At 40.8% G+C, this 23,495-nt stretch overlaps 1 long non-coding RNA gene across 1 annotated transcript in view; it reads left to right on the top strand.

Moving 5' to 3' along the window:
• LOC127491315 (uncharacterized) overlaps window positions 1–23,495 on the top strand; it is a 78,321-nt gene that overhangs the window by 32,547 nt on the left and 22,279 nt on the right. Inside the window, exons 2-3 of the long non-coding RNA XR_007919939.2 lie at window positions 3,429–3,545; window positions 21,454–21,575. This is a non-coding gene — a long non-coding RNA (uncharacterized lncRNA). The remainder of the gene's footprint in view (window positions 1–3,428; window positions 3,546–21,453; window positions 21,576–23,495) is intronic.

The following is a 23,495-nucleotide window of genomic DNA, read 5'->3' as shown; positions in this document are numbered from 1 at the left end:
TTTTTTTAAAAGATTGATTTATTTGAAAGAATTACACACAGAGAGAAGGAGAGACAGAGAGAGAGAGAGAGAGAGAGAGAGAGAGAGGTCTTCCATCTGCTGGTTCACTCCCCAGTTGGCCACAATGGCTGGAGCTGTGCTGATCTGAAGCCAGGAGCCAGAAGCTTTTTCGGGGTCTCCCACACAGGTGCAGGGGCCCAAGGACTTGGTCCATCTTCTACTACTTTCCCAGGCCATAGCAGAGAGCTGGACTGGAAGTAGAGCAGCCAGGATACAAACTGGCACCCATATGGGATGCTGGCAGGCAGTCGGTTTATCCTCTACACCACAGCTCTGACTCCTCATATATGCAGTTTCAAGAGTAATGATACTTCCCACTCTATCCTCTTTCTGCTTTTCTTATGTTTCTTTTAATTTTTACAATGTCACACTTCAGTTTTTTTATGTTTACAAGCTTAACTCTCCACTAAATAAAGAATTCCAATAAGTAGTAAGTAGAGTTTTTAAGTTTAGGAAGTTATTTGTTTTTAAAAAAAAGTTCTTAATTTTCATCTACTTGAAATGCAGAACTATATATATAATATATATGTATATATACATATATGTTATATGTATATATTCACATATATATTATATGTTATATATTACATATTATATATATATATATAGAGAGAGAGAAGTAGAGAGATCTTTTCCAGCAACTGTTTCACTTCCCAGATACCTGTGAAAAAGTGGGCCAGGGCAAGAGGAAGGTGGGAGCCCAGAACTCAACATAGGCCTTCCACATGTGTGGCAGGGAACCTAAGGTCTTGGACCATCATTTTAGGATAGGGCCAGCTTTTTAGGATGCATTAGTTGAAACCTTCATTAAGAACCGCATAGTCTGGCTGGTGCCGCGGCTCAATAGGCTAATCCTGTGCCTAGCGGTGCCGGCACACCGGGTTCTAGTCCCGGTCGGGGCGCGGGATTCTGTCCCGGTTGCCCCCCTTCCAGGCCAGCTCTCTACTGTGGCCAGGGAGTGCAGTGTAGGATGGCCCAAGTGCTTGGGCCCTACACCCCATGGGAGACCAGGATAAGCACCTGGCTCCTGCCTTCAGATCAGCGTGGTGCGCCGGCTGCAGCGGCCATTGGAGGGTGAACCAAAGGTAAAGGAAGACCTTTCTCTCTGTCTCTCTCTCTCTCACTGTCCACTCTGCCTTTAAAAAAAAAATAAAAAGAACCGCATAGTCTGGATGTGCACCGTTCTCTGATGTGGGATGAGGGCTTCTTAAGCAGTAGCTTATTGGCTATACTCTGCCCCGTCCCCATTCTTGTTTTTTTTTTTTTTTTTTTTTTTTTTTTTTTTTTTTTTTTTTTTTTTGAGTTACATATCTACTATCTAGTTTGGGCGTTTGAAAAGGATGCTTTGTATCTATGTCAAATCAGTTTTCATTTTCATTTGAAATTTAAAATTTTTTTTGAAAGGCAGAGAGAGAGATCTTCCATTTGCTAGTTCACTTTCCAGATGCCAGCAACAGCCAGGGCTGCACCAGGCTGACAGCAGGAGCTGAGAATTCAATCTGAGGCTCCTGTGTGGGTGGCATGGCCCCAAATACTTGTGCCATCACCTGCTGACTCAGGGTGCCTCTACTGGGCTGGAATTTGAAGCAGACTCCTAATCCAAACCCAGGCAGGGATGCAGGTTTTCCAAGTAGCATCTTAGCTGCCACACAAAATGCATTTTTGATTTATGTAGGATTCATTATTTATCCACTATGAGGAATGAGCTTAATTAATTTTATTTCCCTTAAATTCCTACTCAGTCATTCCTATACAAAATAGTGAATAATTCTTCCTTTTTGGTGATGTCACTTTCATTTTCCAGCAAGTTCTTATATTGAACAAACTTGCTTTCTGTGCTATCTACTCTATGTTCTGTATTTGTATTTTATTCCAGTAACGGCTTATGTTAATTATCAAAACTTTATAATATTCTTAAGTTTTTACTTTGGTACTATCTCATTGCCTATATTTTCTATTTAGTTTTTTTTAATTCCTCTATTGTTTCTTCCTTAGAACCACTGAATCTAATTAGGTTCTCCAAAATTTTCATAAAATTTTAATAGTATTTTGTATCAGTCACTTCAGGTTGTATTAGGGTTCTCCAGATATATCTGAGATAGTTATTTAGGGCCTGGCTTTGTGGTGCAGTGGGTTAAAGCTACTACTGCCAGCAACACTGGCATCCAACATTGGAGTCCAGTTTCACGTCCTTGCTGCTCCATTTCCAATCCAGCTCACTGATAATGCACCTGGGAAAGCGGCTGAACATTTCTCAAGTGCTTGGATCACTGCCATTCACAAGGGAGATCAGAATGAAATTCTAGCTTCCTGACTTCGAACTGAACCAGTTCTGTCCATTGCAGCCACTTGAAGAGTAAACCAGTAGACCTAAGGTATCTGTCTCTATATCTGTATTTCTGCCTTTCAAATAAATAGATATTTTTAAAAATATCTATAGATAGATAAGTTATTGGTTCACTCAGTTATGAAGGCCAAGAAGTCCCAGAATCCACCATTTGCACAGTGGAGACCAGGACCAACAGTGGTGTGGTTTGAAGGCCTAAACTAGGTACCTTATTATGTAGATTCTAATCTGAGTCTGACCTGAGAACCAGGACTGCAGAGGACAGATCAGTTTCTTTTTTTTTTTTAAGGATTTATTTATTTATTTGAAAGTCAGAGTTACACAGAGAAAGGAGAGGCAGAGAGAGAGAGAGAGGTCCTTCATCTGATGGTTCATTCCCCAATTGACCACAGTGGCCGGAGCTGCGCCAATCCAAAGCCAGGAGCCAGGAGCCCTTTTTGGGTCTCCCACATGGGTGCAGGGACCCAAGGGCTTGGGACATCTTCTGCTTTCCCAGGACATAGCAGAGAGCTGGATTGGAAGAGGAGCAGCCGGGACTAGAACTGGCGCCCATATGGGATGCCGGTGCTTCAGGCCAGGGCGTCAACCTGCTGCGCCGCAGCACCAGCCCCAGGAGATCAGTTTCTAAGCTCTGGGAATGAGAGACTTAATTCAACCTTTCCCCATTTTTTTGTTCTACTTAAGACCTTGACTGATTAGATGAGAAGGCCTCCTGCTTTAAGCAGTCCACCAAGAAAGTGCTAAGCTGTCCCTGAAACACCCTCACAGACTTATTCAGACATAATGTTTAACCAGGAATCTGGGCATCCTATACTCAGTCAAGCTGGCTCAGAAAGCCAATCAGAGTTGTAATGAATTTACATATATGTACATATTCCCTCAACTTTTGAGGTTTGTGATGACAGATAAAGAGTAGAACCATTGATTTGTTCCTAAGTAATAATAAAGGCATTTAATCTCAGTTGCTTCTTTCACTTGAACAATTTAGATGTATAAATAGTCAAATGCAATTCTTTTTCAGTTTTTCACCTGAATGTCTGGTGGAGATGTAATCCAACAATCAAGGATCCAATGACTAACCCTGCAGAACAGAATAAAAGAAACAACAATGAACAAAATCAGGACAGTCATTTGACAGGTGAACTTGCTGGTTGAAGTGGCTACATCCCATATCAAAGTGACTGTGTTGGAGTCCTGACCACATTTCCAGGTCCATCTTCCTGCTACTGTGAACCCTGGGATGCAACAGGTGTTGGGTCATTTTACTTGGATCCCTGATACTATGTGGGAAATCTGGATTAGGTTTCCAGCTTCTAGCTTTGGCCTGGCTCAGCCCCAACCCTATTTATTTAGGGAGTAAACCAGGAGATATGAATTCTGTATCACTGTCTCTCTGTCTCTCAAATAAATGAAATAAATAAAAATTTTAAAGATAAGCATATTAAAAGGATTTTAAGGGTAATTAAAGAATAGATCTTGAAGGATAATTTGCATTTCAACTTTTAACTTTCATTTCAATCCCATAGTATTACAAATGAAAACCCATAATCGCTTTCTGCAAAAATCTTGACCATATGAGGGGGTGGGCCAGTGTTGTGATGCAGTAGATTAAGCTACCATCTGTGGACCCCAGCTACTTTGCTTCTGATCCAGCTCTCTGTTTATGCACCTGCAAAAGCTTCAAAATATGGACCCTTGGAACTTACCTGAGAATTTCAGGCTCCTGGTTTCACCCTAGGCCATCCTCAGCAGTTCTGCCTTTTTCGGGGAGTTAACCAGCATGTGGAAGATCCTCCCTCTCTCCTTCCCTCCCTCCCTCCCTCCTTTCCTCTCTCTGTCTCTCTCTCTGTCTCTCTCTTTCTCTGTCTCTCTCTCATTCTCATTCTCATTTTGTTTCTCTCATTCTGCATTTCAAATAAATAAAATACTTAAAATAAAAACCCTCTTTTCCCACCTTTTTTTTTTCCTTCCTTGGTACTTCTGGCCTTGTCTTTCAGTACTCTTGAATTTCTTCTGACAGCAAAAAACAGTGATCAGACAGGTTGAATGATTCAGTGGAAATTTGATCTCATCTTAGCCATGTGTAAGAAGCAGCCTGATATGAACTGGGATTGTAAGGCCAGGGATTATCTGATTCCTACAGGCCTCTTAGACCGCTCTGTCCTGGTGAATGACTGCTATGGGGTTTTTAAGTGAAACATGTAACATGTGGATTTGTTGACTCATGCATTTTACCTTAGTGAAGATAAATCTAAGGAGGAAAATCCGACTCTAGATTCTATTGATAAAGGCAAAGCATGTAAGCATATTCATGTAAGGTGCTCCTGTATGCAGTGTTGTCCACTTCAAAACTTCCTCTTTTGAATTCAGGTGTAACCTTAGAACAAAAACAAACAACAACCAATGCGAAGGAATCTCTGTCAATACTGCATCTGAGCTACAAAGACTGGCCATCTGAAGAATCAAGTTGATATGTGCTCATTCTGCTCACTGACCTGGAAATTAGGGAATCTATTTTCTAGGAATGGATGAGGAAGTGCAGTTACGATACAAAAAGCTGAGAAATGGTAGGAGAAAGTATAGAAACAATAGGACAGAAGAACTGGAGATAAAAGTATAAGGAAGGGAAATTGGTGGTTCCAATGTTGACAAACATTAAGGTAACCCCATTTATATGACAATGCTGCACTGCTATTCTGAAATGGTTGGTATTTCTCAGTATTTGTCCCTGTATAGTTATCTCTTTTTAACCTGAGTTGGGACTAGTTTTCTAAACGACAGAATATTACAAAAGTGATGCTGCATCCCCAATTCTGTTTTTTGTGCTATTGGGAACTCTGTGTTGCCATGTAGAAATTTGTTACCTTGCTGGAGAAGCCAACTGGCAAGGCCACAAGTAAAGCAAAGTAGAAAGGCAAGGTCCTAACAGTATGGAGTGAAAGAAAAAAAAAACATATACCTTGAGGCTGGTGCTGTGGCATAGTAGGTAATGCTGCCACCTGCAAAGCTGACATCCCATAGGGATATCTTTGGGCCCCTGCATCTGTGCGAGAGACCCAGAAGAAGCTCCAGGCTCCTGGTTTCAGATCAGCCCAGCTCTGGCTGTTGCAGCCATTTGGGGAGTGAATCTGTGGATGGAAGACCCCTCCCCGACCTCTGCCTCTCTGTAATTCTGCCTTTCAAATAACTAAGTAAATCTTAACAAAACTTAAAAAAAAATCCTAGTGTCCCAGCCAACACTAGGATTCTACTGACTTACCAGTTGGACAAATCTAAGCAAGTGACTATTTGAAAGACAAATGGAAGAATATCCCAGCTAAGCACAGCCCAGACTTCAAATTGTGAGCAAGGAAAAGGAACTTAGAGACTGGCCACTTGGCTTTGGAGTGGTGTGTTTCACAGCAAAAGATAACTGTAGGTATGATGATGGAGAAAAAGAGTCATGGATCAAGATCAAAAACTTGTTGAGCCCTTACATATGTACCAGAAGGTGATTTAGGGTACCTTGAAAGGAAAAAAAATCCCAAATTTTGTCTCAACTATGCTAATACTACAGACATAAAGTTTCCAAGGTCCCTGAAAGAAAACACACATAGATACACACACACACACACACACACACACACAAGAATTAAGGAGAATAGAAATAAATATGATTTGGTTTCTGTTTCCAATTTTTAAAAAGGAGAAAAGCTAAATTTCTTAGTCACATTAGATTGTCCAAGGTCACTTCCAGCTTTATGTAGCAGACCTATCAAATCTTCTTGCCTATATTAGACCTTTATGGAAAGAGAGAGAAAAAAATGTTGTTTGCTCACTAGCAAAACCTTAATTATTGAACTTTAATTAGAAAATAATCAAAATATTCTTCCAGACTGTTTTTTTAAATTTTATTTTTAATTATGTTTTTTGTTTTCATAGAGAAATGAAGGTCTCAATTTGCCAAATATCTCATGTTTCCTTGCCATTAATGTTTCCTATCAAGTTAACTGAAAACATTTCCTAAAATGTATTTTTAACGAGAAACCTTGATCCCTGATATTTGTGTTGAACATGTTTTTCCTTAAGACCTCTTATAGGACTCTGGAGTTTCCATACCTCAATGCCAAGAGCAGAACTAAGGAATTCGGCTCAGTTTAGTAATTGCCTCCTGTTAGTCCAGCTCCAAGTTGTTTTCCTCTTAATGGCCTAAGGGAGTCATTTGATTACATTGATTCTAATGTGGGCAACAAATTTATTACTTTTTAATCAAGGTTGTTGTCTCCCACAGAAATAGAAATACTAAGTGAAGACTGGTACTGTATGGAAATAGGAACAGAGTTTATTTGGCAGTGGGGTAATAATTACATTCACATATGAGTATAGGCCATCATACATAGAAGAATATACAACATGAGGGTGCTAACGTATTGCCCATAAAATAGGAAGAAAAGAAACACTGAAAAGGGTACCTGTAATTGGGAATGTCTTTCTGAGAATGAGAGGGTGGCAGAGTTGTAAAGCTCCCATCTGAATGCTGAAATGATGGGAGCAGTACTTCCAATGAGGTCCATGGTGAAAGAGAGCTCTGTCTCATGTTTGGCCTGTTTAAGTCATATGTGCTCCAGTCCCATATGCAATATAGATGCATCATGGGTGTTTTAATTGACAAGGTACATGAAGCCGGAGCTGGGAGTTTGTGACTTCAAACTCTGCAGACCTAACTAGCTGCCTACCTGTCCTATATCATTTCCCTTTCAGAGATTTCTGACTCTTAATTTCAATGGGGTGTTGAAAGATGAAATTCTATCTTCTGTAACTACTTCCTGATGATCAGGGTCATGGTTCTTTCCTGTCCCAGGTTTGGAAACCTCTACCTATCTCACATAATGTATCCATCTCATAAGCTAGACGGTTTTCAGCAGTCACTGCCAATGGCTGTCACCCACACATGATCATCATTAGTCTGACAAGCTGTTAAGTTATGAAACAGGAAGTTTATCAATCAGGATGAGCATAATTGGAAAAAGATAAAGTACAGGTGTAATCCCTTTTAAGAAAGGAAAATTATATTCTATTGTTTTCCAATAGTAGGTAGTGCTAGATTATCTCTGCATGGATTATAAAACAGTCAAGCTTGGCCATCAAAATTTCTAATATCCGTTTCTTCCCTTTTCTTTTCTTTTCTCTTTTCTTTTCTTTTTCCTTCCTCCCTCCCTCCCTCCCTCCCTCCCTTCCTTCCTTTGACAGAGTTACAGAGAGAGAGAGAGAGACAGGAGAGAGAAAGGTCTTCCTTCCATTGGTTCACTCCCCAAATGGCCACAATGGCCAGAGCTGTGCTGATCTGAAGCCAGAAGCCAGGAGCTTCTTCCTGGTCTCCCACATGGGTGCAGGGGCCCAAGCACTTGGGCCATCCTCCAATGCTATCCCAGGCCACAGCAGAGAGCTGGACTGGAAGAGGAGCAGCCAGGACTAGTGCTGACACCCATATGGGATGCCGGCGCCACAGGCGGAGGAATAATTTAGTGCATGCCACAGTGCCAGGCCCTCTGATATCCTTTTCAATGAAAACAAACATATTAGAGTACATGTGGAAGATTCTATTAATTACTACACATACTCCTTTTGATATATCAGTATATACTCCAAGGCTAGTCAGTTGTCCATAACTATAGATAGAGCATCCACAGACTTGAATGCTAGCTGTAAAAGCTGGCCTGAAGTGTAGGCTAGGCTAGCCCAAGCAATAAACATATTGTTAAAAAATAACTTCATGATATATAAGAGGGTCATCCAGTATGATGATAGAATAACTCACTAAAGAGTTTTCCTGCCAATAGCAACTACCCGAGAACATCAGGAGAAGAGGTAGGTAAAACATGTCTGCCATAAAGTGCTACAGCCTTGATAAGACAAAAGGAAAGACCTTACTTATCCTTTTGCTTTTTGAAGAGATATTTGAGATCTTCAATTAGTTCACAAGAGTAGACAGACTTCTGAAGACTCAAGAAGTACAAGTTACTTAGTTTTAAAAAATTTATTTATTTGAATGAAAGAGAGAGAGAAAGAGAGAGAGAGATCTTCCATCCACTGGTTCACTCGCCAAATGGCTGTTTTGGCTGGGGCTGGACCAGGCTAAACCCAGGTGCCAGGAACTTCTTCTAGGTCTCCTATGTAAGTGCAGAGATCCAAGGATTTGGGCCATCCTCTGCTGCCTTCCCAGGTGCAATAGAAGGGAGAGAGATTGCAAGTGGAGCAGCTGAGACTCAAACCAGTGCCCATATGGGATGCCAGCACTGCAGGAGGCAGCTTAACCTGCTGCACCATAGAATCACCCTCAAAAGTTTAATTCTTGACAGCTTGGATTTCCTGTAATAAACTTCAGTAGGAATGCTAAGTAGTACCTGTTAATGTCCCTTCCATTTAGTTTGCAATTAGTCAAAGGAAGAACCTTCACGCCAAGTTTTTAGTAAAACTAGGTCTCCTGGGGAGATAGGGTGAAGGTGACTTTTGGAATCTGGCACTGGAATAATTTTGTTACAAAACTCCATCAGAGTATTTTGTACTTGTCCTGGATTAATAATATTCTTTATCTGATCTTTAGTTTCTAGAGCAAAGAGGATGTCAGAATTGAGGTAGGGTCTTCTGTATAGCATTCCAAATGAACTAATCTTTAAAGCAGTCTTGGTGTCATTTTCATCCTGAGGAGGGCAATATGCAATCATTTAAGTTATGTTTTTGAGGTCTCTTGGTAAAGATTATCCATAATTTTCTTAAGACTATGATTAGTCTTTTCAGCTTTACCTAATGTCTGAGGTATTCAAGAGGCATTGAGATGTTAAGAGATCCCTACAAATTTAGCTACATGCTAAATTGGTTATTTTATACACAATGAGGGCCCATTATCACACTGGGGGGACCTTGGAAGGCCAAAACCAGTAATATATTCCCTTTAACAGGGCTTTGGACATATACCTTTTCTGTTTGAGTTGGAAAAGCTTCTATCAATCCTGTGGAAGTATCAGTAAAGATCAATAGATATTTGTATTTATTTTCTGAAGGCATGTTAGTGGAGTCTGTCTACCTGCCAGTCTTTCCGCTGGATACTTTTCTCTCTTTTGTACAGGAATGAGTAAGGACGGTGTCTGGATATGACCACCAGGGTTATTTTGTAAGCTGAGTGGACAGGAATGAGTTATTTCCCTTATAACAATATGTAGTCCTATCCCTCCCGATACTGAAGAAACTGTTTGCCTCAGGGCTCCTCTTCCAGATGTTTAGTCATGCATTTCCTTAGTAATTTCCCATTGAGAGGCCATTGGGAACATGACCTTATGATCTAAAGTCCACCACCAATTGTCACCTTTAGCATAACCTCATTGTTGAGCCCATTCATTGTCAGGCTTGGCAGAGTGTTTTCAGTTACCTTTCCAGTCTGTGGCATTAAAGCCATTTCTAGAGCCTCCTGTGCAGCAACTTTTTTTCTGTCTTAACTGCTTATGCATTTCCTTTACTAACATGACTCTTTCTGCTCATGTCCCCTGCAGTGTAGAATGACAGCCACTTCCAGATTTTCCAGTACTGCCTGATAAAGCATCTCTTTCCCATATTTAGTAGGAGAATTCCTTGCAGTCAGTAGGCCTCTTTCTTTCCAAATTGCTGCATGTGCACATTTAACACAAGGAATCCATGTAAATATTAACTCTTTGGCCTTTTATTAATTTTAAGGCTCTACTCAATGCAGTAAGTTCAATAAGTTTGGCCTTTTGACATAAAGTATTAGATGGCAATGCCTGAACTTCTATCACCCTTGTAAGATCTACTATGGTGGCATATCCTGTCTTTGTAACTCCTTCTTTCACAAAGCTGTGGTCATCAATAAACCACTCAACATCTTAGATGCTCATCTTATAAGTCCGGCTGACAAGAGTAGACATGCTGTGTGGTCTCTACACAAGATTCAGTGAGTTCTTTTTTTTTTTTTTTTTTTTTTTAACTTTTATTTAATGAATATACGTTTCCAAAGTACGAATAATGGATTACTATGGCTTCCCCCCCATACCGTCCCTCCCACCCACAACCCTCCCCTTTCCTACCCCCTCTCCCCTTCCATTCACATCAAGATTCATTTTCGATTATCTTAATATACAGAAGATCAGCTTAGTATACATTAAGTAAGGATTTCAACAGTTTGCTCCCACACAGAAACATAAAGTGAAAAATAATAGATGATTTTTTTTAAATGATGATGAAATCAGATCAGACCTATTGTCATGTTTAATCCCAGTGAGAGTCAAGTTGGGAGTTGATAGTTTCTTTTCTTTTCTTTTCTTTTCTTTTCTTTTCTTTTCTTTTTTTTTTTTTTACAGAGGATCAGTTTAGTATGCATTAAGTAAAGATTTCAACAGTTTGCACCCCCATAGAAACACAAAGTGAAATATATTATTTGAGTACTCGTTATAGCATTAAATCTCAATGCACAGCACATTAAGGACAGGGATCCTACATGAGGAGTAAGTGCACAGTGACTCCTGTTGTTGACTTTACCAATTGACACTCCTGTCTATGGCATCAGTAATCTCCCTATGCTCCAGTCATGAGTTTCCAAGGCTATGGAAGCCCCTTGAGTTCTCTGACTCTTATCTTGTTTAGACAAGGTCATAGTCAAAGTGGAGATTCTCTCCTCCCTTCAGAGAAAGGTACCTCCTTCTTTGAAGACCTGTTCTTTCCACTGGGATCTCACTCACAGAGATCTTTTGCCAGAGTGTCTTGGCTTTCCATGCCTGAAATACTCTCATGGGCTTTTCAGCCAGATCGGAATGCCTTTAGGGCTGATTCTGAGGCCAGAGTGCTATTTAGGGCATCTGCCATTCTATGAGTCTGCTGAGTATCTCACTTCCCATGTTGGATCACTCTCCCCTTTATTTATTCTATCGGTTAGTGTTAGCAGGTACTAGACTTGCTTATGTGCTCCCTTTGACTCTTAGTCCTTTCATTATGATCAATTGTGAACTGAAATTGATCACTTGGAGTAGTGAGATGGCATTGGTACATGCCACCTTGATGGGATTAAATTGGAGTCCCCTGGTATGTTTCTAACTCTACCATTTGGGGCAAGTCAGCTTGAGCATGTCCCAAATTATATATCTCTTCCCTCTCTTATTCCTACTCTTATGTTTAACAGGGATCACATTTCAGTTAAATTTCAACACTTAAGAATAACTGTGTATTAATTACAGAATTAAACCAGTCATATTAAGTAGAACAGACAAAAAAACTACTAAGATGGATAATGTATTAAGTTGTTCATTAACAGTCAGGGCTATGCTGATGAAGTCACCGTTTCCCATAGTGTCCATTCCACTTCAACAGGTTTCCTTTTTGGTGTTCAGTCAGTTGTCACCGATCAGGGAGAACATATGGTATTTGTCCCTTTGGGACTGGCTTATTTCACTCAGCATGATGTGTTCCAGATTCCTCCATTTTGTTGCAAATGATTGCATTTCGTTGTTTCTTACTGCGGTATAGTATTCTAAAGAGTACATATCCCATAATTTCTTTATCCAGTCTACCGTTGATGGGCATTTAGGTTGGTTCCAGGTCTTGGCTATTGTGAATTGTGCTGCAATAAACATTAGGCTGCAGACCGCTTTTTTGTTTGCCAATTTAAACTCCTTTGGGTAAATTCCAAGGAGTGGGATGGCTGGGTCGAACGGTAGGGTTATCTTCAGGTTTCTGAGGAATCTCCAGACTGACTTCCATAGTGGCTTGACCAGTTTGCATTCCCACCAACAGTGGGTTAGTGTCCCTTTTTCCCCACATCCTCGCCAGCATCTGTTGTTGGTAGATTTCTGAATGTGAGCCATTCTAACCGGGGTGAGGTGAAACCTCATTGTGGTTTTGATTTGCATTTCTCTGATTGCTAATGACCTTGAACATTTTTTCATGTGCCTGTTGGCCATTTGGATTTCCTCTTTTGAAAAATGTCTATTGAGGTCCTTGGCCCATCTCTTAATTGGGTTGTTGGTTTTGTTTTTGTGGAGTTTCTTGATCTCTTTGTAGATTCTGGTTATTAACCCTTTATCTGTTGCATAGTTTGCAAATATTTTTTCCCATTCTGATGGTTGTCTCTTCACCCTCCTAACTGTTTCTTTTGCAGTACAGAAACTTCTCAATTTGATGCAATCCCAATAGTTAATTTTGGCTTTGACTGCCTGTGCCTCCCGGGTCTTTTCCAGAAACTCTTTGCCTGTGCCAATATCTTGAAGGGTTTCTCCAATGTTCTCTAGTAACTTAATGGTGTCAGGTCGTAGATTTAGGTCTTTAATCCATGTTGAGTGGATTTTTGTGTAAGGTGTAAGGTAGGGGTCTTGCTTCATGCTTCTGCACGTGGAAATCCAATTTTCCCAGCACCATTTATTGAATAGACTGTCCTTGCTCAAGGAATTAGTTTTAGATCCTTGATCAAATATAAGTTGGCTGTAGATGTTTGGGTTGATTTCTGGTATTTCAATTCTGTTCCATTGGTCTATCCATCTGTTTCTGTACCAGTACCATGCTGTTTTGATTACAACTGCCCTGTAGTATGTCCTGAAATCTGGTATTGTGATGCCTCCGGCTTTGTTTTTGTTGTACAAAATTGCTTTAGCTATTCGAGGTCTCTTGTGCCTCCATATAAATTTCAGCACCAATTTTTCCAGATCTGAGAAGAAGGTCTTCGGTATCTTGATTGGTATTGCATTGAATCTATAAATTGCTTTTGGGAGAATGGACATTTTGATGATATTGATTCTTCCAATCCATGAGCATGGAAGATTTTTCCATTTTTTGGTATCCTCTTCTATTTCTTTCTTTAAGGTTTTGTAATTTTCATCGTAGAGATCTTTAACGTCCTTGGTTAAGTTTATTCCAAGGTATTTGATTGTTTTTGTAGCTATTGTGAATGGGATTGATCTTAGAAGTTCTTCCTCAGCCATGGCATTGTCTGTGTATACAAAGGCTGTTGATTTTTGTGCATTGATTTTATACCCTGCTACTTTGCCAAACTCTTCTATGAGTTCCAATAGTCTCTTGGTAGAGTTCTTTGGGTCCCCTAAATAAAGAATCATGTCATCTGCAAAGAGGGATAGTTTGAGTTCTTCCTTCCCAATTTGTATCCCTTTAATTTCTTTTTCTTGCCTAATAGCTCTGGCTAGAACCTCCAGAACTATATTGAATAGCAGTGGTGAGAGTGGACATCCCTGTCTGGTCCCAGATCTCAGTGGAAATGCTTCCAACTTTTCCCCATTCAATAGGATGTTGGCTGTGGGTTTTTCATAAATTGCTTTGATTGTATTGAGGAATGTTCCTTCCAAACCCAGTTTGCTTAGAGTTTTCATCATGAATGGGTGTTGTATTTTATCAAATGCTTTCTCGGCATCTATTGAGATAATCATATGGTTTTTCTTCTGCAGTCTGTTAATGTGGTGTATCACATTGATTGTCTTGCGCACATTAAACCATCCCTGCATACCAGGGATAAATCCCACTTGGTCTGGGTGGATGATCTTTCTGATGTGTTGTTGCATTCTATTGGCGAGAATTTTATTGAGGATTTTTGCATCTATGTTCATCAGGGATATTGGTCTGTAATTCTCTTTCAGTGCTGCATCTTTTCCCGGCTTAGGAATTAAGGTGATGCTGGCTTCATAGAAAGAATTTGGGAGGATTCCCTCTTCTTCAATTGTTCTGAATAGTTTGAGAAGAATTGGAGTTAGTTCTTCTTTAAATGTCTGGTAGAATTCAGCAGTGAATCCATCTGGACCTGGGCTTTTCTTTGTTGAGAGGGCCTTTATTACTGTTTCAATTTCTGTCTCAGTTATGGGTCTGTTTAGGTTTTCGATGTCTTCCTGGTTCAATTTAGGTAGGTTGCATGTGTCCAGGAATCTATCCATTTCTGATAGGTTTCCCTGTTTGCTGGCATACAAGTCCTTGTAGTAATTTCTGATGATTCTTTTTATTTCTGTGGTGTCTGTTGTTACATTTCCTTTTTCATCTCTGATTTTATTGATTTGGGTCTTTTCTCTTCTTTTTTTAGTTAGTTGGGCCAATGGGGTGTCAATTTTGTTTATTTTTTCAAAAAACCAGCTCCTCGTTTGGCTGATTTTTTGTAATGTTTTTCTTGATTCAATCCTGTTGATTTCTTCTCTGATTTTAATTATTTCTCTTCTCCTACTAGATTTGGGTCTGGTTTGCTGTAGGTTTTCTAGATTCTTGAGGTGAATAGAAAGCTCATCTATTTGGTGCCTTTCCAATTTCTTGATGTAGGCACCTATTGATATAAACTTTCCTCTTAACACTGCTTTTGCTGATCCCATAAGTTTTGGTATGTTGTGCTGTTATCCTCATTTACTTCCAGAAAGTTTTTGATTTCTCTTTTGATTTCTTCTATGACCCATTGTTCATTCAGGAGCATGTTGTTCAATCTCCATGTGTTTGCGTATGCTCTAGGGATTCCTGAGTTGTTCATTTCCAACTTCATTCCTTTATGGTCTGAGAAGCTGCATGGTATGATTCTAATTCTTTTGAATTTGCTGAGACTTGCTTTATGGCCTAGTATGTGGTCAATCCTAGAGAAGGTTCCATGTACTGCTGAGAAGAATGTATAATCTTTAGCTGTAGGATTGAAAGTTCTGTATATATCTGTTAGATCCATTTGGGCTATAGTGTCGTTTAAATCTACTGTATCCTTGTTGATCTTCTGTCCTATTGATCTGTCTATTTCTGAGAGTGGAGTATTGAAGTCCCCCAGTACTATTGTATTGGGGTCTAAGTCTCCCTTTAAGTCCGTTAACAAATCTTTTAGATAAACCGGTGCCCTGTAGTTAGGTGCATATATATTGATAATTGTTATATCTTCCTGTTGAATTGATCCCTTAATCATTATGTAGTGTCCCTCTTTGTCTCTCTTAACGGTTTTTGTGGTAAAGTTTATGGTGTCTGATATTAAGATGGCTACACCTGCTCTTTTTTCATTTCTGTTGGCATGGAATATCTTTTTCCAGCCTTTCACTTTCAGTCTGTATGGATCTTTGTTGGAAAGATGTGTTTCTTGTAAGCAGCAAATAGATGGGTTTTGTTCCTTAACCCAATCAGCCAAACGGTGTCTTTTAACTGGACAGTTCAGGCCATTCACGTTCAATGTGACTAATGATAAGTGGTAACTTTGCCCTGCCATTTGCCAAAGATAAGTTCTAATATATGCTTTGAATTCCCTGTAATCTTTTGCTGTGAGCTTTCCTTCCTTGGTTTCCTTCCTTTACCTTCTTTCATATTGATGACCGTGTTTCTTTGTTTCTGTGTGTAACACATCTTTAAGCATCTTTTGCAGGGCTGGACGAGTGGCAACAAATTCTTTCAATTTCTGTTTGTTATGAAAAGTCTTTATTTCACCTTCATTCACAAATGATAGCTTTGCAGGATATAATATTCTGGGCTGGCAGTTGTTCTCTCTTAGTACCTGGGCTATATCTCGCCATTCCCTCCTAGCTTGTAGAGTTTCTGATGAGAAGTCAGCTGTGAGTCTGATTGGAGATCCTCTGAGAGTAATCTGACGTTTCTCTCTTGCACATTTTAGGATCTTTTCTTTATGTTTCACTGTGGAGAGTTTAATTACAACGTGTCATGGTGAGGATCTCTTTTGGTCGTGTTTATTAGGGGTTCTGTGAGCTTCCTGTACTAGGATTTCTCTGTCCTTCTCCAAACCTGGGAAATTTTCTGCTAATATCTCACTAAAAAGGCCTTCTAATCCTTTCTCCCTCTCCATGCCTTCAGGAACTCCTAGAACCCGAATGTTGGGTTTTTTAATAGTATCCTGAAGATTCCCGACAATATGTTTTAGATTTCTAATTTCCTCGTCTTTTCTTTGGTCCGACTGTATCCTTTCCTGTTCTCTGTCTTCTAAGTCCGATATTCTCTCTTCTGCTTCTCCCATTCTGTTTGTAAGGCTCTCTATTGTGTTTTTCATTTGATCTATTGAATTCTTCACTTCAGTCACTATCCCAGTTTCCTGTTGTACTAGTTGTTTCGTTTCATTTTGATTCCTCCTTAATATTTCATTTTCACGAGAGAGATTTTCTATCTTGTCCATTAAGGATTTCTGTAGTTCAAGAATTTGTTTTTGAGAACTTCTTAATGTTCTTATCAATTTTTTGAGATCTGCTTCTTGCATTTCTTCTATGTCATCATCCTCATAATCTTGAATTGGGGTGTCTTTTTCATTTGAGGGCTTCATGGTGACTTCCTTGTTTTTATTACCTTGGTTTTTGCGTTTGTTATTTGTCATATTGGAGATACTTGGTTTCTTCACTGTGGTGCTTTTTCTTGTTATACTATGACTCTAGATTAAGTGGACTATCTGTTTTTGATGGAGCCTTAGGGCTTGAGATGGGTGTGGCCTGAGAGCTCTGTTTGGTGTGCCAAAGGTGACACTCCCAGGTTAGGCGTGGTAAACCTCTCTCTCTCTCTCTCTCTCTCTCTTTTTTTTGATTCAAAAGGGAAGTTATTCTGCACAGCTGAACGAAGTTGGAGGTAGTTAGCAGGCAAATGATATACCCACAGGAGCCAGAGATCAGAAGCTCTTTCCCAAGGACCACACAGGGAATCTGTTCGGCCCTTAGAGTGGGCTCAAATTCTCCTTCAGTCTCCCACTGGGTTGCCAAAGGTACGGAATTGTAGCGTCTCTGGAGAGTGCTCACGTGAATTCCGTGAGTTCTCTCCCCCACCGTCTCTTTTTTCACAGTCTCAGTTCAGTAGCACCATAAATTTACTAGGTCCTAATCTCCTGTTAATTCGCCCCACCCAGAGTCAGGTTTTACTGCTAGGCTCAGGGCCGGTGCAGACCTGAGGTCGCTCTGCTTATGACGTATGTCCAAGATGGCGCCTGCTCTTTGTCTTGCTCGCCCTTGAGAGGTGAGCGGAGAGAGAGAAACCCGTGTCCGTACCAGTCACCTTTTTTTTTTTTTTTTTTCCCTCTCTCTCTCTTCCAGTTAGCTTGGTGAAGTTCCCCCCGCCCCGGGGGTCATTCCCTCTAGTCTCCTCTCTCCGCTTGCCTGCCGGTGTCTCGGGTTATTGAGGTTCGGCTCACCTCGCGTTCCAGCGCTGGTGTGTTGAGTCTGCCGCTGGTGTCCCGAACTGTGGGCTCCCACGCTCTCCACGCAGGTCTGCTCCCCTTCCAGCGCCGATGTGTGGACTCGGAGCCCTGGACGTCCCAAGTCTCCCCGCTGTTGCACTCCCCTTCGAGCACTTGCGCGCAGACCCTGTAGCTTGCGCAGCTCAGTCCCGCGGCTCGGCTTCCGCCCAGTGAGTTCTTTAATATTTTAAGATGGTAATAAGAGTAGGCAGATTGAGGACTTTGCATACCTTAAGAGTTACCAGTCTGTATTCCTCATTTAGTTTCATAACAGGCAGAACAGGAGTATTACTAGGAAACTGATGTGGACCTAGGAGTCCATGCTTGAGAAACTTACCAAAAGGTTGAAGTCCCCTGTGGGGAGCAACTCGGACTAGACTGTTACTGGAATTAAGACTTATTCTATGCATCTGCTCTCCCACAATATGGCGCTAGGAGAGGAGGAAACAGCTTCTACACAGCTGCCTCCAGTTCAACCAATGAGCAGCAGGACCTGCTCCTGATTGGAGGAGAGCAGCGTGCTCGGCGTGTGGGCAGCAGAGTTGGGATTGGTGGAAGAGGACTAGAAAGGAGGAGAGAGACAACGTGCACCTGGAACATCTGAGGGGAACATCCGGATGGCATCTGATCAGCCCCTGAGAGAGCCGGCCAGCGGTGTGCCGCTCCCCCGCAGAGGTGGGGAGGGTGGCGGGGGGAGCCGCCCTTCTACGGAGGTGGAGGGATCGGCAGCCAACCCGGGAAGGACCAGCAGCAAGCCCGGGAAGGGCCGAGCAGACAAAAGAACAGCGCAGGGTCCTGTGTCGTTCCTCCGTGAAGAGGGGGAGCGACAATCCCCATCTTGCTTCTGGTTTTATGGGATACTGACAGTGATGACAGTTTTATTTTTTAAGAACACTCTGATGGGCATAGCATGTGTAGCCTGTCAAGACATTCCCTTATCTCAGACATGAGGATCTACTCTTTTGTTTCAATAGGAGGAATATCCAAATTGAGGTCTGCCTCAGTGATGGCTAGCATCATAACAAATGACTTACACTCAGGAGTAATTAGCTTGAGGGAACCACTCAGGGATGATAGAAAATCCCTTCTAAGCAAAGAATTTGGGCTTCAGACATCATCAACAACTGGTGAGAGATAGGAATATTCTCTATTTGATACAATAAGGGTAAAGTAAATTCTTGATAGTGAGGTTTACCATCAACTCCCATAATAATACAACTCTTTTAGGATAAAAGTCCAGTATGAGAAGTTAGTACAGAGTAAGCAGCTCTCCTGTCAATTAAGAAATCAAAATGTTTCTCTGCAATTTTAATAGTCTTCTGGGGCTCTTGGCATGAGAGCCAACTTGAGTCCCGAAACCCCATCAGTCCTCAGATAAAACTTGAGTGGAGTGGGGGCGGCACCTTACTCCCTGTAGAGAAAAGAAGGGGATAGTTCTGTTTCCAATGACCACTTTTCTTGCACTGGGGCATTTGACCACAAAGGTCCCTTACACCAGAACAGTTTTGTGCCAATTGCCTGGTTTTCTACATCTAAAGCATCTCCCTGCTATGGGAGGATGCCCAACTGGCTGACCCTGAAGTTGCCACAGGTTGTTACAGCCATTGGCATCCTATGAGCCTGATGTTTGCACTGCTTCCCATATTGGAGTATCCTTTCCTCTCCAGACCCATATCTATGTTAAACACTCAAAATACTATTTTTACCAATTGTTTCATGGGGTTTTAGTTCCTATGGCTAGTTTTTGAAAGTACCCTTAGGAGTGAGTCCGTAGGAATGGAGGCAGAACTATATACACAGCTAAAAAGTCTCTGTAGAATCTGAAAATACAAAAGTAGACATGTCTCTGCAAGCACAGTTATGTTTAAGCATGTGACTTGAATTCCTTGTATTAGAAACCTGGCATCTCAGAGTCTCCTGTTTGCACCCCAAGGTGAGCCTCCCTATTCCACCTATTTGGGGGCTCCCCTACAGGTTGATTTAGATCTGGGGTATTATCATTACCTGATACCCTTTACATTTTCCCTACCACTGCACCTAGTATACTGGCCACTGGGTGGGGAGGGTGGTCAGGCACTACTGCAGCTGATGTTCCAGTCTACCTGGAGGCAATTATGTGTATGATTGGGTTTTTTCCCCTAATGAGCTTGATAGCTGTCACCACCACTGCTATAGATTTTGCCCTCTGAGTGGTCTTTGTACTTCATGTCTGGAGGCCAAGTTTCTCGGTGATAGAAAACAGAGTAAAGTTAAGACCAGCTGTAACACTTTCACTTAAACTGTGAAATTTCAGAACCCCAAATATTTCTGGAAGCTTACACTGCTGCTTCTTGGGTATGCAACCCCTAGGGGACTGTTTAATGTCACACTTGGAGTCTGCTCTAGGCTGGTGTCAGTGTCCAAACATCTTCAGATGTTGGAGCTGAGAAATTCTAGCTTCATATTTCTCAAAGCTCACTGCTGCAGTGAGGGAGGATTGACTCTGTTTGGAATATTAGGTCCCATGTGGCTGAAGAAGCCACATTCATATACCAGGAACCAAGATGGCATTTTAAATCTGCCTTCCTCATTATTGTCAGTAGTCCCAGAGCAGAGGGGTTACAAAGGCTATGAAAACCCTCTCTAAAGTGTGGGTAGGCTGGCTGTTGTCAAAGCATGGATGGCACTGAACCATTCTTCCTGGCAATGAGGGCCAAAGGAGAGAGCTCTACTTTTGATAGATAAGTTAGTCCTGTCCCCTCGGTTGCCAGATGTGACCACTACATTATAGGGAATCTCTCTTCACCTTTCACCCTGCTGGTAAGCACAGGGGAGGGGAAAGGAGCCATGCGGTAAGTAGAAGACAATATGCAGGACAAAATCAGGTTTGCAACATGTTATCCAGTAGTTATGGCTTCATGCTAAGAACCCTCCTGTCCCATACCAAACACTAGTTCTAAAAATACATTGCCTCCAAAAGGTGCTTATTCAAACACAATGTTTCTAGCCCATGGTTGGTTTCTAAGAATTCTCATGAATTCATTTGTGCAAGAGAAAGAACAAAAGCATAAACACTCCTGTTTCAAAACCTCTCCAGAGACTCCAAGAACAGTGAGAAAAAGAAAACTGCGTAAATTGACCAAGAAGTTTCTACCAACAACCTTTTCCAAAAGATATGAAAAGACTCCAAGTGAGGTTTATTCAATTACTGCCATTTTGGAGTTATATATTCCTGGCTGGGCAAAGAATGTATTAATTTTTAATATTGGTTCTTTTCTCCCTTCGAGATGGAAATACTAAGCAGGGATTAGTATTGTGTACAAATAGGAACAGAGTTTATTTGGCAGTGAGTGAATTGTGTACTACCCTATACAGAGAAACAAAATGAATGGGTCAGCTAGGGAGAGAGAAGGGAGAAACTGAAAATGGTGTCTGTAATTCGGAATGTCTGTCCAAGAATAGGAGGGTGGGGGAATGTAAATACTCCGAGTGCTTAAAATATGAGGGTAGTACATCTAAGGAAGTCCAAGGTAGAAAGAAACTACTCTCTCTTGCCTTCCACCTCTTTTTATCTTATAAACGCCCTGGTCCCACATGCAACAGATGCATCATGGGGAAGTGTTCATTTTAATTGACAAATAGGAGGGTACATGGGGTGGGGTCAATAACTTGTGACTTTGAGCTCTGCAGACCTCTAGCTGCCTGCCTATCACATATCAATTCTAGTCCTATGAATTCTAATTATGAGGTTAGGTGAATCCCCAAGTAATGGTTAGCCTATTAAAATGCTCATATCCACAGCTTTTGCAGAGTAAAGTCCTACCAAGGACTCTCCAGGTAAGGTGGGTCAGTGTGGACAAAAGCATGTGAAAATAGCAGAGCTATTAGTGACATTTATTTTTGTGTTTACTTTTTCCAGGAGGGAAAGTTCTCCCCTCCACGCTTCTTGATTGCATTAGTCAAGGTTCTTCAGAATAAAAGAACCACACACACACGTGAAGATATTTATCACAAAAAGTCAACTCTTAATTTTGGAGGATGGTAAGTCCTGTGATCTTTTATCTACAAACTAGAGCCCCCGGATAGTTGGTGCTGTCATTCTATAAAATTCTCGAGGTTTGAGAACCAAGGCAGCTCATGGTGTTTCAGCCTGAGGGCAAGACAAAACTGATGTCTCAATTCAAGGAAGTAGGCAAAAAATGGGCAAATTCTTCTTACCTCCACTGTTTGCTCTACTCATGACCTCAAAGGATTGGCTAATGTCTAGTAAAATTGCCATCTGTCTTACTGAGTCAGCTGATCCAAATGCTAATATCATTTGGAAACACCTTTATAGACACACCTGGAAATAATATTTAGCCCAATATCAGAGCACCTCATTGTCCAGAAAAGTTTACGCGCAAAATTAACCGTCACACCAAGGCTTCACAATGGAGCATGTATATTAGGCCATAGCTTCTCATACTACCTCTGGTGCAGGACCAGTTTGCTTCCCACACTGTCCCATCCACTGTGGAATGATGCTTGTATAAAATACAGTAAAAATGAATCACTGGCTAAATGACACATAAATCAAAGACATACAACAAACAAACCTCAATTTTTTATCATTAGATTCAGTTACTCCATCAAATTGCCACTGAGTTTTCTCACTATTCTCAATTTCTGTACTTATTACACATAGTAACAAAGATGTGTAGGCAGGCAATAGCCCATGGATAACACTCAAGAAGTAGCCTGACTTAGATAGGCTAATAGTATCTCCAGGTACCATACTATTTAAGAAATGTTCTTATTTCAAGAATTGTCCCATGCATCTGGTGTGGGGCTTCACCTGGGAATTCTGACACAGTGATTCTTTTTTCTGGATGCATGCTATCTTGGACCGTAAGAGACATGGCCTTAACACTGAGAAAGCAGAACCGAGGGATGATGAGTGAGAAGCTGGATCTACTCCTACTTTATGGAGAAACATAAGCCGTAAACCGAAAATTATGCTTAAGACATAATTCATCTGGTTTTCTATTACCAGTAGGAGAATGAGTCCTATTAGATACAGTGATTAATTTGGGCAGTTTCCTAGGAACTCTAACCAGCTTCTTTTTGCCAGCCATGTTTCTAAAACAGATCTGGGTCTGCTACTCTCTTATTATGAAAAGCTTCACTTCCAATTCCCCTTTAGACAAAGTCCCAGCTTCTTGAACCATCATCCAAAATCTTTCATAATTGGACCTTTCTATTTTTTAGCCTTATTTTTTGCTCATTTAATTCTCAGGCACATATCCAAAGCTTTATTATGACCAGGTATTAGCTTTGAAAGATGTCATAGATGTGCTCATGCTCTCTCTGCCTGGATTACACTTCTGCCTTACACATTCTTTTCAGACTTACTAAGAATAAAACCTTGAGAATATAAAGTGTTCACTTTTTTGAAATGTTACACACAAAAATCACTCCTGCTGATTAAAGGGCTAAATATCAGTGTTGGGAGCAGGGAAAATTGGTGCATCCAAATATTTGATAGAAAGTTTTTTTTTTAGACACAAAAATTCTCATTTCATGGAAATTTTAAAACTCTCATACTACAAAAATTTCAGAGATCAACAGGCTTGGACAATGTATGACTTTAATTAAAAATGAAGAAACAAGAAATAAAAACATGTGCACACAAAAGCATGTGCAGGAATGTTCATGACAACGTTTTTCATAATAGCCAAAGATGGAAACAGTCTACATGTTCTTCAGCTAATCAGTGGAGAAACAAATGTGATCTATCCATACAATGGCGTATTATTTGACTGTGAAAAGAGATGAAGTATTGAGACATGCCACATGTGTGAACCTTGAAAACACTGTACTAAGTGAAAGAAGCCAGACACAAAAGGACACATATTGCATGATTCCTTCTGAAATATGATTCCATATGAAATATTATTCCTTATGAAATGTCTAGAATTGATG

This window comes from Oryctolagus cuniculus, chromosome 1 (genome assembly GCF_964237555.1).
Source record: "Oryctolagus cuniculus chromosome 1, mOryCun1.1, whole genome shotgun sequence".
NCBI lineage: Eukaryota > Metazoa > Chordata > Mammalia > Lagomorpha > Leporidae > Oryctolagus > Oryctolagus cuniculus.
Note: the sequence above shows the minus strand (reverse complement) of the source record. Positions and strands in the feature narration are given on the sequence as shown.